Source organism: Hordeum vulgare, chromosome 6H, assembly GCF_904849725.1.
Source record: "Hordeum vulgare subsp. vulgare chromosome 6H, MorexV3_pseudomolecules_assembly, whole genome shotgun sequence".
NCBI lineage: Eukaryota > Viridiplantae > Streptophyta > Magnoliopsida > Poales > Poaceae > Hordeum > Hordeum vulgare.
The window spans coordinates 108,951,370-108,965,353 of record NC_058523.1 but is presented as its reverse complement, the minus strand read 5'-3'; the positions used below and the strand labels follow the sequence as shown (position 1 = coordinate 108,965,353).

At 44.7% G+C, this 13,984-nt stretch overlaps 1 pseudogene; it reads left to right on the top strand.

Annotated features, from left to right (window-relative positions):
• Positions 1-2,065: 2,065 nt before the first annotated feature.
• On the top strand, positions 2,066-13,667 carry LOC123401212 (annotated as a pseudogene).
• Positions 13,668-13,984: the final 317 nt, after the last annotated feature.

Here is a 13,984-nt window from a genome sequence, read left to right as displayed (position 1 = left end):
AAAAGGAGTGTTTCAAAAATTAATTGAAAACCCAGAAATCCAGCCTTTAAATAAACATGGCCAAAATAATACCCCCCTTTAACTAAATAAAGAATTTTAAAATGGTCTCAACCAAGGCTCACGCACTAAATGATATTTAAAATGCCACTTGAAAAGAATTTTTTTTGGAAAGAGGCTTTGTGAAGAGTTATGGAGTAAATTATTTCTCAAAAAAATTATTCTAGGAAATATTTTTATTTTATAAAAATGTTATTAAATTTTTGGCGTGTGACAGCGGGTCTCACAGCGGGATAACTTCCCCAACAACCGGGACGTGGAGGGTAGCTGCGTGGGGAGGGCCGGGACGGGAAGAGCCTTGTGAGGAGGGCCACCTGGATGTGAGAGTGGTTCCGTCGGGAGGGAGATAGTGGAGAGGGAGAGAGTGAGGAGTGAGGAGTGAGGGGCGCGGGTAAGAAGGAAATGGATAAGGTATGGCCTAGAAGTAGCACGTGTAGGGGATAGGTGCTACTGCTAAGTTGGAGGAGAAGAGGTGGTCGTGGCTAGCGAGAGTAGTAGCGTCGGTGTAAGGGCATATTTCTACCCTAGTAGTTTTGGTGATTGATGACGATACTTTCGCGGACTAATCATGTGCCATAAGCCTTTCAGGTATTTCTCAGTTTGCACAAGTTTGCACAAAGACGATTCTTGCCTCTCGGTGTTTTGATGTGAAGACGGTTTTCTCTCTTACGCTTCATTCTCGATGGACTTGAGTCATAGGAAAAGTCGTACTATTAAGAGGGGATCCGCTTTGGAAAAGTCTGGGTGGAATCATCACATACAGTTTTCCCTCACCCCCTTTCCGCTTTGATGGAGCTTTCTACCCTGCCTAACCCTGTCATGCAATTTCCAAGCGGTAGTACCGCTCCCTGGAGCGGTACTACCTCTTATCACCGGTAGTACCGCCCGGCCGACGATAGTACCGCTCAGAGCAATAGTGCTCTGCTGGTGCAGCTGGCGTGTACCGCTCTCCAGAAGTGCGAACACTTTTGTGGGCATGTTTTATGGTAAGACTGGGCAGTAGTACCACACGCAAGGCTCATGACATGGGCATGACACCTCACCAAAATACAGAATGAATCAAGTATGCTTATCCGAGTCAGGTGTAGCGACATGATATGGCCAATTAATTAATTAAGAAAGCTCTGTTTTGCAAGGATATCCTACTAGTCTCTGGTGCAAACCAATTCTCCTTGGTCATATACAGCGGTGAACTGGCATAGCAAAGCGCAAGGAGCAATATAGCAGCACAGAGCTAAAGGGCATTCCAAAGAGGAGAAATTACCAGACAGAGCAGAGCAAGAAGCATTGTAGCTATAGAAAGAAAAACTGCATCCATTTAGATCAGATCATATCATATAATGGTTCAGCTACTATATGAAGAGAAAAATAATCGATGTTCTCCTCGACCATATCGGCCAGGCTAGTGATCAATCACATGAATATACTCTACCACTACTACACACGGCACGATACATAAATCCTGCAATAGGAAGCAAAATTTTGCTACTGGATCAATATCCACCGTCTTCTTCAGACTCAGACACAAGAACGAAACAACCAAAAACATGAAACAGAACAAAGAGGAGTAGTACTGCAACTGAATCATAGTCTAACACTGTCGATGGTTGGCTGTCGTGAGGAGGGTGCGTTGCTGCAGTTGCTGGTAGGATTTTTGTGTTGCTATGTTCTTGTCGCAGATGATGATATATGTAGATGGGTGAGGTTTTGGACTCGAGATATTGCTGGGAGATCACATTTGTCGTCGCATTCCAAACAATTCGTCAGCCGTTTAGCTGGTTTAGTGGACATTTGCCTTGCTGATCAACTGTTGGTATACCCAGTTCTGTATAATTGTTTTGTGCCTGGAACTCCGATCGATTCCTTATTCATTGTTGCCGACCCTTACATCATCTCCTTCCCAGGTTCTTATTGATGAATGGTCAATACCATTGGCCCCAAGGGAAGATCTTCAGACAGAGATGACATTTTTAATCTAAATTAAGTGAAAGTATCCACAAAGCAGAAAATGGCTGCCATCATGTTATGTACTTGCAGCGGGGACTAATACAAGTTTGAAGAAATGCCTCGATCGCCAAAATCTCTTGCAACACGGGATTTCTCAGCAAATGGTTCTTCGAGGACAGGAAATCGAGAAGCGATGCCTGATGATAGCCACGTAAATGAAGTGGAATCAAACCTTAGAGAGATAAATTATGAGGTTTGGGTTTGGCTGAACCCCTCTCTCTTCAAAGGAAATAGTAGTAGTTTCTTTTGCTGATTCGCTCACTGGTAAGGTTTATTTGATTGTATATCAAGAGGCCCAATTTGCTGGGAAGACTGGAATATCAGAGGGGAAATTTTGATGCAGCATTGCAAGTTCTTCAGCGAATTGATATAAGAAACATGAAACCGTGAATGCCCAATGCTATTACTAAAAGTGAAAGTGCCAACTAGAGTTTCAGTTTCTCCGTGCTCTTCAAGAAGGAAAGCCTCAGAAGTGAATGGGATGGTAATGCATATGTCGGTGCATTCAGTGAGTCTGCTTCTGGAAGAGTTCACATCAAGTCTGAATTTTACTTTAGCTTATTGTATCCTGAGATGACAGATGCTGCAGAAGAATGCAAAACCATCATAGACATTGTAGAGTCTGCATGGCTGAATGGTGTTCCAGAAGGTACTTCTAAAGAGTCTAAGATGATAGAGATGTTCCACTCGACACTTCCTAAGCTATGGATGAGAAGTGGTTGCTTTGAGGAGGCCTTTATTGCATATAGGAGAGCTCTTGTAAGGCCATGGAATTTAGATTCCCAAAGGTCCGCCAACTTACAAAAAGAAAGGGCAGTGACTTTGTTGTGCTGTGGTGTTGAGGTGAAGTTTCCTCAAGAATTCAATCGGCAACAGAATATGGTAACCCCGGAAAACAACATTCAGGAAGAAGAAATTTTGTTGCTGCTCGTACTTGTAAGAAAGCTAGCCCTCTGAGAAATAAAGTGGGATCCTGACCTTGTGAATCATTTGATTTGATGTATGCACTGTCATTATCTAGGCAGTTGAAGTCTTAGTCAACCATCTAGAAACGTTGTTGACTGGAACCTATAGCACATCAGAAATGTGGTATATTCTCGCACTTTTCTCCAGTGCAACTGGCATGGACGATAGTGCCTTGAACATTATAAGGAATGGTTTTCGTGTATTAGAAAGGAAGGGAAAACCTCATGTTCCATCTCTTCTTTTAGGGGCCAAACAAACTATGTTGTAAGAATCCAAAGCATGCTTTTGAAAGAATAAAATTGGCAAATAAAGCTATGAAGTCTTTCAGAAGTCATGATAAACATTTTATCAATGTTGTAAACCATTTTCTTGGTGTTTGTTATGGACCTTTTGCTAGGTCCACTTCTCACACAAAGAAGTTGAGGTTACAGGAGGAAGCACTAAGGCTTTTGCAGGAGGCTGCTGCAATGGCCAAGTGTAATCCAGAAATAATGTATAGCCTTGCTTGGGAAAATGCGATGCAGCGCGAACTCAATGCAACTGTTGAAAATGCAACAGAATGTCTTGAAATGGTGATGGGTGGTTCAGTTATTGCCTGGAAGTTATTAAATCTTGTATTATCTTTACATCAGAATTTTCAAGAAGTCGAAGCAGTAGTTAATATTGCAATAGATGAAGCTGAGAAAGATGACCAATTGGATATTTTGAGGCTAAAAGCACAAATTAAGGCTTCCCGTGGACAATTCAAGCGTGCAGTGGAATCTTTTCAGGTTTTTCTTGCGACAATTCAAGCAAAGAAGGAAGTCTGGAAATCAACCACTTGTAGCGAGGTACAACCCCTTCTCTTCTTTATTAGACTCCAATGAAAATATCATTGTTCTTCTTCGCTCATTTTCTACTTGGTCTTGAAAGGTTAAATCCCTACGGAAGTTCGAGATGGATGCATGGTTAGATTTGGCGTCAATATACACAAAGCTTGAGGCATAGTATGAATGAAACATCTGCCTTCACAAAGCCAGATCCATCGATTTCTTTTATCCCAAGTATTGGCACGTCAGAGGTAAATATTCGCAACTACCTGACCTAATTCTGCTAATATATTGAGTTATGCTTTCTTTTTACCAAACAAATAAGGAACTCAAAATAAATTATTGTAATTTTTTCCCAAGTGTTGTGATTGGCTTTGGCTGCATTTGCTTCAGTTTTCATGTCCTCTTGACATCAAGAAAATGGAGTTGTCCCTGAAACTTAATAATACAGTACTCCTATACCGCTGCTTCTGGATTGATATCTAAATGAATAGAGGTTGCTTCTGTTAGTTTTTGACTATTAAACTTTGTTCGATTGTTCGATGTTTCAAACTTCTAATGCATTTAACACCTTTGCAGGTCTTCAGTTGGAGGGTCAATCCTTGCACCAAGAAGCCCTTATGGCGTTTTCATTCGCCCTTTCGATCAATCTAGATTACGTCCCAAGCATGGTTTCTATGGCAGGAATTCTATGTAATCCAGGAGGGAACTCGTTATCAATCGCAAGAACTTTCTTGCACAACACCCTCCGTTTAGAGCCTACAAGCCATGGACCCTCGCCGGATCTTGGACTTGTCCTAAAATCTGAAGGATCACTGCTCGAGGCTGTGGACTACTTCCAGGCTGTTGGAATTATGCCCTAGAGGCAATAATAAATGTATAGTTATTATTATAATTCCTGTATCAAGATAATAGTTTATTATCCATGCTATAATTGTATTGAATGAAGACTCATTTACTTGTGTGGATACATAGACAAAACACCGTCCCTAGCATGCCTCTAGTTGGCTAGCCAGTTGATCAATGATAGTCAGTGTCTTCTGATTATGAACAAGGTGTTGTTGCTTGATAACTGGATCACGTCATTGGGAGAATCACATGATGGACTAGACCCAAACTAATAGACGTAGCATGTTGATCGTGTCATTTTGTTGCTACTGTTTTCTGCGTGTCAAGTATTTATTCCTATGACCATGAGATCATATAACTTGCTGACACCGGAGGAATGCTTTGTGTGTATCAAACGTCGCAACGTAACTGGGTGACTATAAGGATGCTCTACAGGTATCTCCGAAGGTGTTAGTTGAGTTAGTATGGATCAAGACTGGGATTTGTCACTCCGTGTGACGGAGAGGTATCTCGGGGCCCACTCGGTAATACAACATCACACACAAGCCTTGCAAGCAATGTAACTTAGTGTAAGTTACGGGATCTTGTATTACGGAACGAGTAAAGAGACTTGCCGGTAAACGAGATTGAAATAGGTATGCGGATACTGACGATCGAATCTCGGGCAAGTAACATACCGAAGGACAAAGGGAATGACATACGGGATTATACGAATCCTTGGCACTGAGGTTCAAACGATAAGATCTTCGTAGAAAATGTAGGATCCAATATGGGCATCCAGGTCCCGCTATTGGATATTGACCGAGGAGTCTCTCGGGTCATGTCTACATAGTTCTCGAACCCGCAGGGTCTGCACACTTAAGGTTCGATGTTGTTTTATGCGTATTTGAGTTATATGGTTGGTTACCGAATGTTGTTCGGAGTCCCGGATGAGATCACGGACGTCACGAGGGTTTCCGGAATGGTCCGGAAACGAAGATTGATATATAGGATGACCTCATTTGATTACCGGAAGGTTTTCGGAGTTACCGGGAATGTACCGGGAATGACGAATGGGTTCCGGGAGTTCACCGGGGGGGGGGGGGGCAACCCACCCCGGGGAAGCCCATAGGCTTTGGGGAGACACACCAGCCCTTAGTGGGCTGGTGGGACAGCCCCAAAGGGGCCTATGCGCCAAGGATAAGAAATCAAAGGAAAAGAAAAAAAAAGAGGGAGGAGGTGGGAAGGGAGGAGGACTCCCTCCCACCAAACCTAGTCCAACTCGGTTTGGGGGGGGAGAGTCCTCCCCCTTGGCTCGGCCGACTCCTTGGGGGTCCTTGGACCCCAAGGCAAAGCCCCCCTCCCTCCTCCTATATATATGGAGCAATTAGGGCTGATTTGAGACGACTTTCTCACGGCTGCCCGACCACATACCTCCATAGTTTTTCCTCTAGATCGTGTTTCCGCGGAGCTCGGGCGGAGCCCTGCTGAGACAAGATCATCACCAACCTCCGGAGCGCCGTCACGCTGCCGGAGAACTCTTCTACCTGTACGTGTGCTGAACGCGGAGGTGCCGTCCGTTCGGTACTAGATCGTGGGACTGATCGCGGGATTGTTCGCGGGGCGGATCGAGGGACGTGAGGACGTTCCACTACATCAACCGCGTTCTCTAACGCTTCTGCTGTACGATCTACAAGGGTACGTAGATCACTCATCCCCTCTCGTAGATGGACATCACCATGATAGGTCTTCGTGCGCGTAGGAAAATTTTTGTTTCCCATGCGACGTTCCCCAACAGTGGCATCATGAGCTAGGTTCATGCATAGATGTCTTCTCGAGTAGAACACAAAAGGTTTTGTGGGCGGTGATGTGCGTTTTGCTGCCCTCCTTAGTCTTTTCTTGATTCCGCGGTATTGTTGGATTGAAGCGGCTTGGACCGACATTACTCGTACGCTTACGAGAGACTGGTTTCATCGTTACGAGTAACCCCCTTTGCTCAAAGATGACTGGCAAGTGACGGTTTCTCCAACTTTAGTTGAATCGGATTTGACCGAGGAGGTCCTTGGATGAGGTTAAATAGCAACTCATATATCTCCGTTGTGGTGTTTGCGTAAGTAAGATGCGATCCTACTAGATACCCTTGGTCACCACGTAAAACATGCAAGAACAAAATTAGAGGACGTCTAACTTGTTTTTGCAGGGTATGATTGTGATGTGATATGGCCAATGATGTGATGTGATATATTGGATGTATGAGATGATCATGTTGTAATAGAAATATCGACTTGCACGTCAATGGTACGGCAACCGGCAGGAGCCATAGGGTTGTCTTTATACTAACATATGTGCTTGCAGATGCGTTTACTATTTTGCTAGGATGTAGCTTTAGTAGTGATAGCATAAGTAGCACGACAACCCCGATGGCGACACGTTGATGGAGATCATGATGATGGAGATCATGGTGTGGCGCCGGTGACAAGAAGATCGTGCCGGTGCTTTGGTGATGGAGATCAAGAAGCACGTGACGATGGCCATATCATGTCACTTATGAATTGCATGTGATGTTAATCCTTTTATGCACCTTATTTTGCTTAGAACGACGGTAGCATTATGAGGTGATCTCTCACTAAAATTTCAAGACGAAATTGTGTTCTCCCCGACTGTGCACCGTTGCTACAGTTCGTCGTTTCGAGACACCACGTGATGATCGGGTGTGATAGACTCAACGTTCACATACAACGGGTGCAAAACAGTTGCGCACGCGGAACACTCGGGTTAAGCTTGACGAGCCTAGCATGTGCAGACATGGCCTCGGAACACATGAGACCGAAAGGTCGATCATGAATCATATAGATGATATGATTAGCATAGGGATGCTTACCACTAAAACTACTCCCGACTCACGTGATGATCGGACTTGGGATAGTGTAGGTGGATCATGAACCACTCAAATGACTAGAGAGATGTACTTTTTGAGTGGGAGTTTAGCATGTAATTCGATTAAGTTGAACTCTAATTATCTTGAACATAGTCTAAGTCCACTTTGAATATATTTGTGTTGTAGATCATGGCTCACGCAAGTGTCATCCTCAATTTTAATACGTTCCTAGAGAAAGCTAAGTTGAAAGATGATGGAAGCAACTTTGTAGACTGGGCTCGTAATCTTAAGCTAATCTTACAAGCTGGAAAGAAGGATTATGTCCTTAATGCTGCGCTAGGAGATGAACCACCCGCTACGGCTGATCAGGATGTTAAGAACGCTTGGTTAGCGCGTAAGGAGGACTACTCAATAGTTCAATGTGCAGTCTTGTATGGCTTAGAACCGGGACTTCAACGTCGCTTTGAGCGTCATGGAGCATTTGAGATGTTCCAGGAGTTGAAGTTCATCTTTCAGAAGAATGCCCGGATCGAGAGGTATGAGACCTCCGATAAATTCTATGCTTGCAAGATGGAGGAAAACTCGTCTGTCAGTGAACATGTGCTCAAAATGTCTGGGTACTCAAACCGTCTAGCTGAACTGGGGATTGAACTCCCGCAAGAAGCTATCACTGACAGAATCCTCCAATCACTGCCGCCAAGCTATAAAAGCTTCGTGTTGAACTACAACATGCAAGGGATGAACAAGTCTCCCGGCGAGTTGTTTGCGATGCTGAAAGTCGCAGAGTCTGAACTCCGTAAAGAACATCAAGTGTTGATGGTGAGAAAGACCACTAGTTTCAAGAGAAACGGCAAAGGCAAGAAGGGCAATTCGAAGAAGAGCGGCAAGCCTGTTGCCAATCCGCCGAAGAAACCCAAGGCTGGACCTAAGCCTGAAACAAAGTGCTTCTATTGCAAGGGTATGGGTCACTGGAAGCGCAATTGCCCCAAGTATCTGGCAGATAAGAAGGCGGGCAAAGAAAAATCAGGTATATTTGATATACATGTTATTGATGTGTACTTAACTAGCTCTCGTAGTAGTGCCTGGGTATTCGATACCGGTTCTGTTGCTCACATTTGCAACTCGAAGCAGGAACTGCGGAATAGACGGAGGCTGGCAAAAGACGAAGTGACGATGCGCGTAGGAAACGGTTCCAAGGTTGATGCAATCGCCGTCGGCACCGTGTCACTTCAACTACCATCGGGATTAGTGATGAACTTAAATCATTGTTATTTAGTGTCTGCGTTGAGCATGAACATTATATCTGGATCTTGTTTATTGCGAGACGGTTACTCTTTTAAGTCTGAGAATAATGGTTGTTCTATTTCTATGAGTAACATCTTTTATGGTCATGCACCGAATGTGAGAGGATTGTTCATATTGAATCTCGATAGCGATACGCATATACATAACATTGAGACCAAAAGAGTTAGAGTAAACAATGATAGCGCCATATTTTTGTGGCACTGCCGCTTGGGTCATATTGGTGTAAAGCGCATGAAGAAACTCCATGCTAATGGACTTTTGGAGTCACTTGACTTTGATTCACTTGACACTTGCGAACCATGCCTCATGGGCAAGATGACTAAAACTCCGTTCTCCGGAACAATGGAGCGTGCAAGTGACTTATTGGAAATCATACATACCGATGTGTGTGGTCCGATGAGCGTGGAGGCACGCGGCGGATATCGTTATTTTCTCACCTTCACTGACGATTTGAGTAGATATGGTTATGTCTACTTAATGAAGCACAAGTCTGAAACATTTGAAAAGTTCAAGCAATTTCAGAGTGAAGTAGAAAATCATCGTAACAAGAAGATCAAGTTCCTACGGTCTGATCGTGGGGGTGAATATCTGAGTTTCGAGTTTGGTACTCACTTAAGACAATGTGGAATTGTTTCGCAGTTAACACCGCCTGGAACACCACAGCGTAATGGTGTGTCCGAACGTCGTAATCGTACTTTATTAGAAATGGTGCGATCTATGATATCTCTTACTGATTTGCCGTTATCGTTTGGGGTTATGCATTAGAAACAGCTGCATTCATTTTAAATAGGGCACCATCGAAATCCGTTGAGACGACACCATACGAACTGTGGTATGGCAAAAGGCCAAAGTCGTCGTTTCTTAAAGTTTGGGGATGTGATGCTTATGTCAAAAAGCTTCAGCCTGAAAAGCTGGAACCCAAAGCGGAAAAGTGCGTCTTCATAGGCTACCCAAAAGAGACAGTTGGGTACACCTTCTATCTCAAATCCGAGGGCAAAGTGTTTGTTGCTAAGAACGGAACTTTTCTCGAGAAGGAGTTTCTCTCGAGAGAATTGAGTGGGAGGAAGATAGAACTTGACGAGGTTGTCGAACCTCTCATCCCTCTGGATGGTGGCGCAGGGCAAGGGGAAACCCCTGTGATTGCGACGCCGGTTGAGGAGGAAGTTAATGATGATGATCATGAAACTCCAGTTCAAGTTTCTGTTGAACCACGCAGGTCGACGAGATCACGCGCTGCTCCAGAGTGGTACGGTAATCCCGTCTTGACAATCATGTTGTTAGACAACAATCAACCTGCAAATTATGAAGAAGCAATGGTGGGCCCAGATTCCAACAAATGGCTAGAAGCCATGAAATCCGAGATAGGATCCATGTATGAGAACAAAGTATGGACTTTGGAGATACTACCTTAGGGCCGCAAGGCTATTCAGAACAAATGGATCTTTAAGAAGAAGACGGACGCTGACGGTAATGTGACCGTTTATAAAGCTCGACTTGTGGCAAAGGGTTTTTCACAAGTTCCAGGAATTGACTACGATGAGACTTTCTCTCCCGTAGCGATGCTTAAGTCCGTCAGAATCATGTTAGCAATAGCTGCATTTTTCGATTATGAAATCTGGCAGATGGATGTCAAAACGGCGTTCCTTAACGGTTTCCTTAAGGAAGAGTTGTATATGATGCAACCCGAAGGTTTTGTCGATCCTAAAAGTGCTAACAAGGTGTGCAAGCTCCATCGATCCATTTATGGACTGGTGCAAGTATCTCGGAGTTGGAACAAACGCTTTGATGAGGTGATCAAAGCATTTGGGTTTATACAAGTGGTTGGAGAATCTTGTATTTACAAGAAAGTGAGTGGGAGCTCTGTGGTGTTTCTAATATTATATGTAGATGACATATTACTGATTGGAAACAACATAGAGCTTTTGGAGAGCATAAAAGGTTACTTGAATAAAAGTTTCTCTATGAAGGACCTAGGAGAAGCTGCTTACATTCTAGGCATTAAGATCTATAGGGATAGATCAAAACGCCTGATAGGACTTTCACAAAGCACATACCTTGATAAAGTTTTGAAGAGGTTCAAAATGGAACAGTCCAAGAAAGGGTTCTTGCCAGTGTTACAAGGTACGAGATTGAGTAAGACTCAGTGCCCAGCGACTGATGAAGATAGAGAGCATATGCGCTCCGTCCCCTATGCTTCAGCCATAGGTTCTATCATGTATGCGATGTTGTGCACTAGACCGGATGTTAGCCTGGCCATAAGTATGGCAGGTAGGTTCCAGAGTAATCCAGGAGTGGATCACTGGACAGCGATCAAGAATATCCTGAAGTACCTGAAAAGGACTAAGGAGATGTTTCTCGTGTATGGAGGTGACGAAGAGCTCGCCGTAAAAGGTTACGACGATGCAAGCTTTGACACAGATCCGGATGACTCTAAGTCGCAAACCGGATACGTATTTATTCTTAATGGGGGTGCAGTAAGCTGGTGCAGTTCCAAGCAAAGCGTCGTAGCAGATTCTACATGTGAAGCGGAGTACATGGCTGCCTCGGAGGCGGCTAAGGATGGTGTCTGGATGAAGCAGTTCATGACGGATCTTGGAGTGGTGCCAAGTGCACTGGATCCAATAACCTTGTTCTGTGACAACACTGGTGCCATTGCCTTAGCAAAGGAACCAAGGTTTCACAAGAAGACCAGACAGATCAAAAGACGCTTCAACCTCATCCGCGACTACGTCGAGGAGGAGGACGTAAATATATGCAAAGTGCACACGGATCTGAATGTAGCAGACCCGCTGACTAAACCTCTTCCACGGCCAAAACATGATCGACACCAGAACTGTATGGGTGTTAGATTTATTACAATGTAATTCACATGGTGATGTGAGGGCTAGATTATTGACTCTAGTGCAAGTGGGAGACTGTTGGAATTATGCCCTAGAGGCAATAATAAATGTATAGTTATTATTATAATTCCTGTATCAAGATAATAGTTTATTATCCATGCTATAATTGTATTGAATGAAGACTCATTTACTTGTGTGGATACATAGACAAAACACCGTCCCTAGCATGCCTCTAGTTGGCTAGCCAGTTGATCAATGATAGTCAGTGTCTTCTGATTATGAACAAGGTGTTGTTGCTTGATAACTGGATCACGTCATTGGGAGAATCACATGATGGACTAGACCCAAACTAATAGACGTAGCATGTTGATCGTGTCATTTTGTTGCTACTGTTTTCTGCGTGTCAAGTATTTATTCCTATGACCATGAGATCATATAACTTGCTGACACCGGAGGAATGCTTTGTGTGTATCAAACGTCGCAACGTAACTGGGTGACTATAAAGATGCTCTACAGGTATCTCCGAAGGTGTTAGTTGAGTTAGTATGGATCAAGACTGGGATTTGTCACTCCGTGTGACGGAGAGGTATCTCGGGGCCCACTCGGTAATACAACATCACACACAAGCCTTGCAAGCAATGTAACTTAGTGTAAGTTACGGGATCTTGTATTACGGAACGAGTAAAGAGACTTGCCGGTAAACGAGATTGAAATAGGTATGCGGATACTGACGATCGAATCTCGGGCAAGTAACATACCGAAGGACAAAGGGAATGACATACGGGATTATACGAATCCTTGGCACTGAGGTTCAAACGATAAGATCTTCGTAGAAAATGTAGGATCCAATATGGGCATCCAGGTCCCGCTATTGGATATTGACCGAGGAGTCACTCGGGTCATGTCTATATAGTTCTCGAACCCGCAGGGTCTGCACACTTAAGGTTCGACGTTGTTTTATGCGTATTTGAGTTATATGGTTGGTTACCGAATGTTGTTCGGAGTCCCGGATGAGATCACGGACGTCACGAGGGTTTCCGGAATGGTCCGGAAACGAAGATTGATATATAGGATGACCTCATTTGATTACCGGAAGGTTTTCGGAGTTACCGGGAATGTACCGGGAATGACGAATGGGTTCCGGGAGTTCACCGGGGGGGGGGCAACCCACCCCGGGGAAGCCCATAGGCTTTGGGGAGACACACCAGCCCTTAGTGGGCTGGTGGGACAGCCCCAAAGGGGCCTATGCGCCAAGGATAAGAAATCAAAGGAAAAGAAAAAAAAGAGGGAGGAGGTGGGAAGGGAGGAGGACTCCCTCCCACCAAACCTAGTCCAACTCGGTTTGGGGGGGGGGGAGAGTCCTCCCCCTTGGCTCGGCCGACTCCTTGGGGGTCCTTGGACCCCAAGGCAAAGCCCCCCTCCCTCCTCCTATATATATGGAGCAATTAGGGCTGATTTGAGACGACTTTCTCACGGCTGCCCGACCACATACCTCCATAGTTTTTCCTCTAGATCGTGTTTCCGCGGAGCTCGGGCGGAGCCCTGCTGAGACAAGATCATCACCAACCTCCGGAGCGCCGTCACGCTGCCGGAGAACTCTTCTACCTCTCCGTCTCTCTTGCTGGATCAAGAAGGCCGAGATCATCGTCGAGCTGTACGTGTGCTGAACGCGGAGGTGCCGTCCGTTCGGTACTAGATCGTGGGACTGATCGCGGGATTGTTCGCGGGGCGGATCGAGGGACGTGAGGACGTTCCACTACATCAACCGCGTTCTCTAACGCTTCTGCTGTACGATCTACAAGGGTACGTAGATCACTCATCCCCTCTCGTAGATGGACATCACCATGATAGGTCTTCGTGCGCGTAGGAAAATTTTTGTTTCCCATGCGACGTTCCCCAACACAGGCAGCATACGAGCTCAGAGAATTGTCACCGATTCAGGACTTCTCCGAGAAGCTTCCCATCATGTTGCATTAGGAACCGATACTAAAAGATCAATTTATCGTGTATAAATTGCATCACCTTTTGTTGTTTTCAGTCTTTACCGCTTGCAAGGATAGTAGGAAGCAGAAGTATGTGATTTTGTGAATGTATGTTGGTTCGGTTTTGCTCGTGTTGCATCGTTGAGTGTACTTCGTTGGACATCCTTAACCATTTTGTTCGCTCTAGGATATAGAGAAATTATGTTCATCTCATGTGTTTGTACAGCAATTGGAGGTACAACTACATTTTGCATGACCAGAGAGCTGGGAGAAATGCTTGACCCCCAAATCATGCTGAAAGTGCAAGTTCTC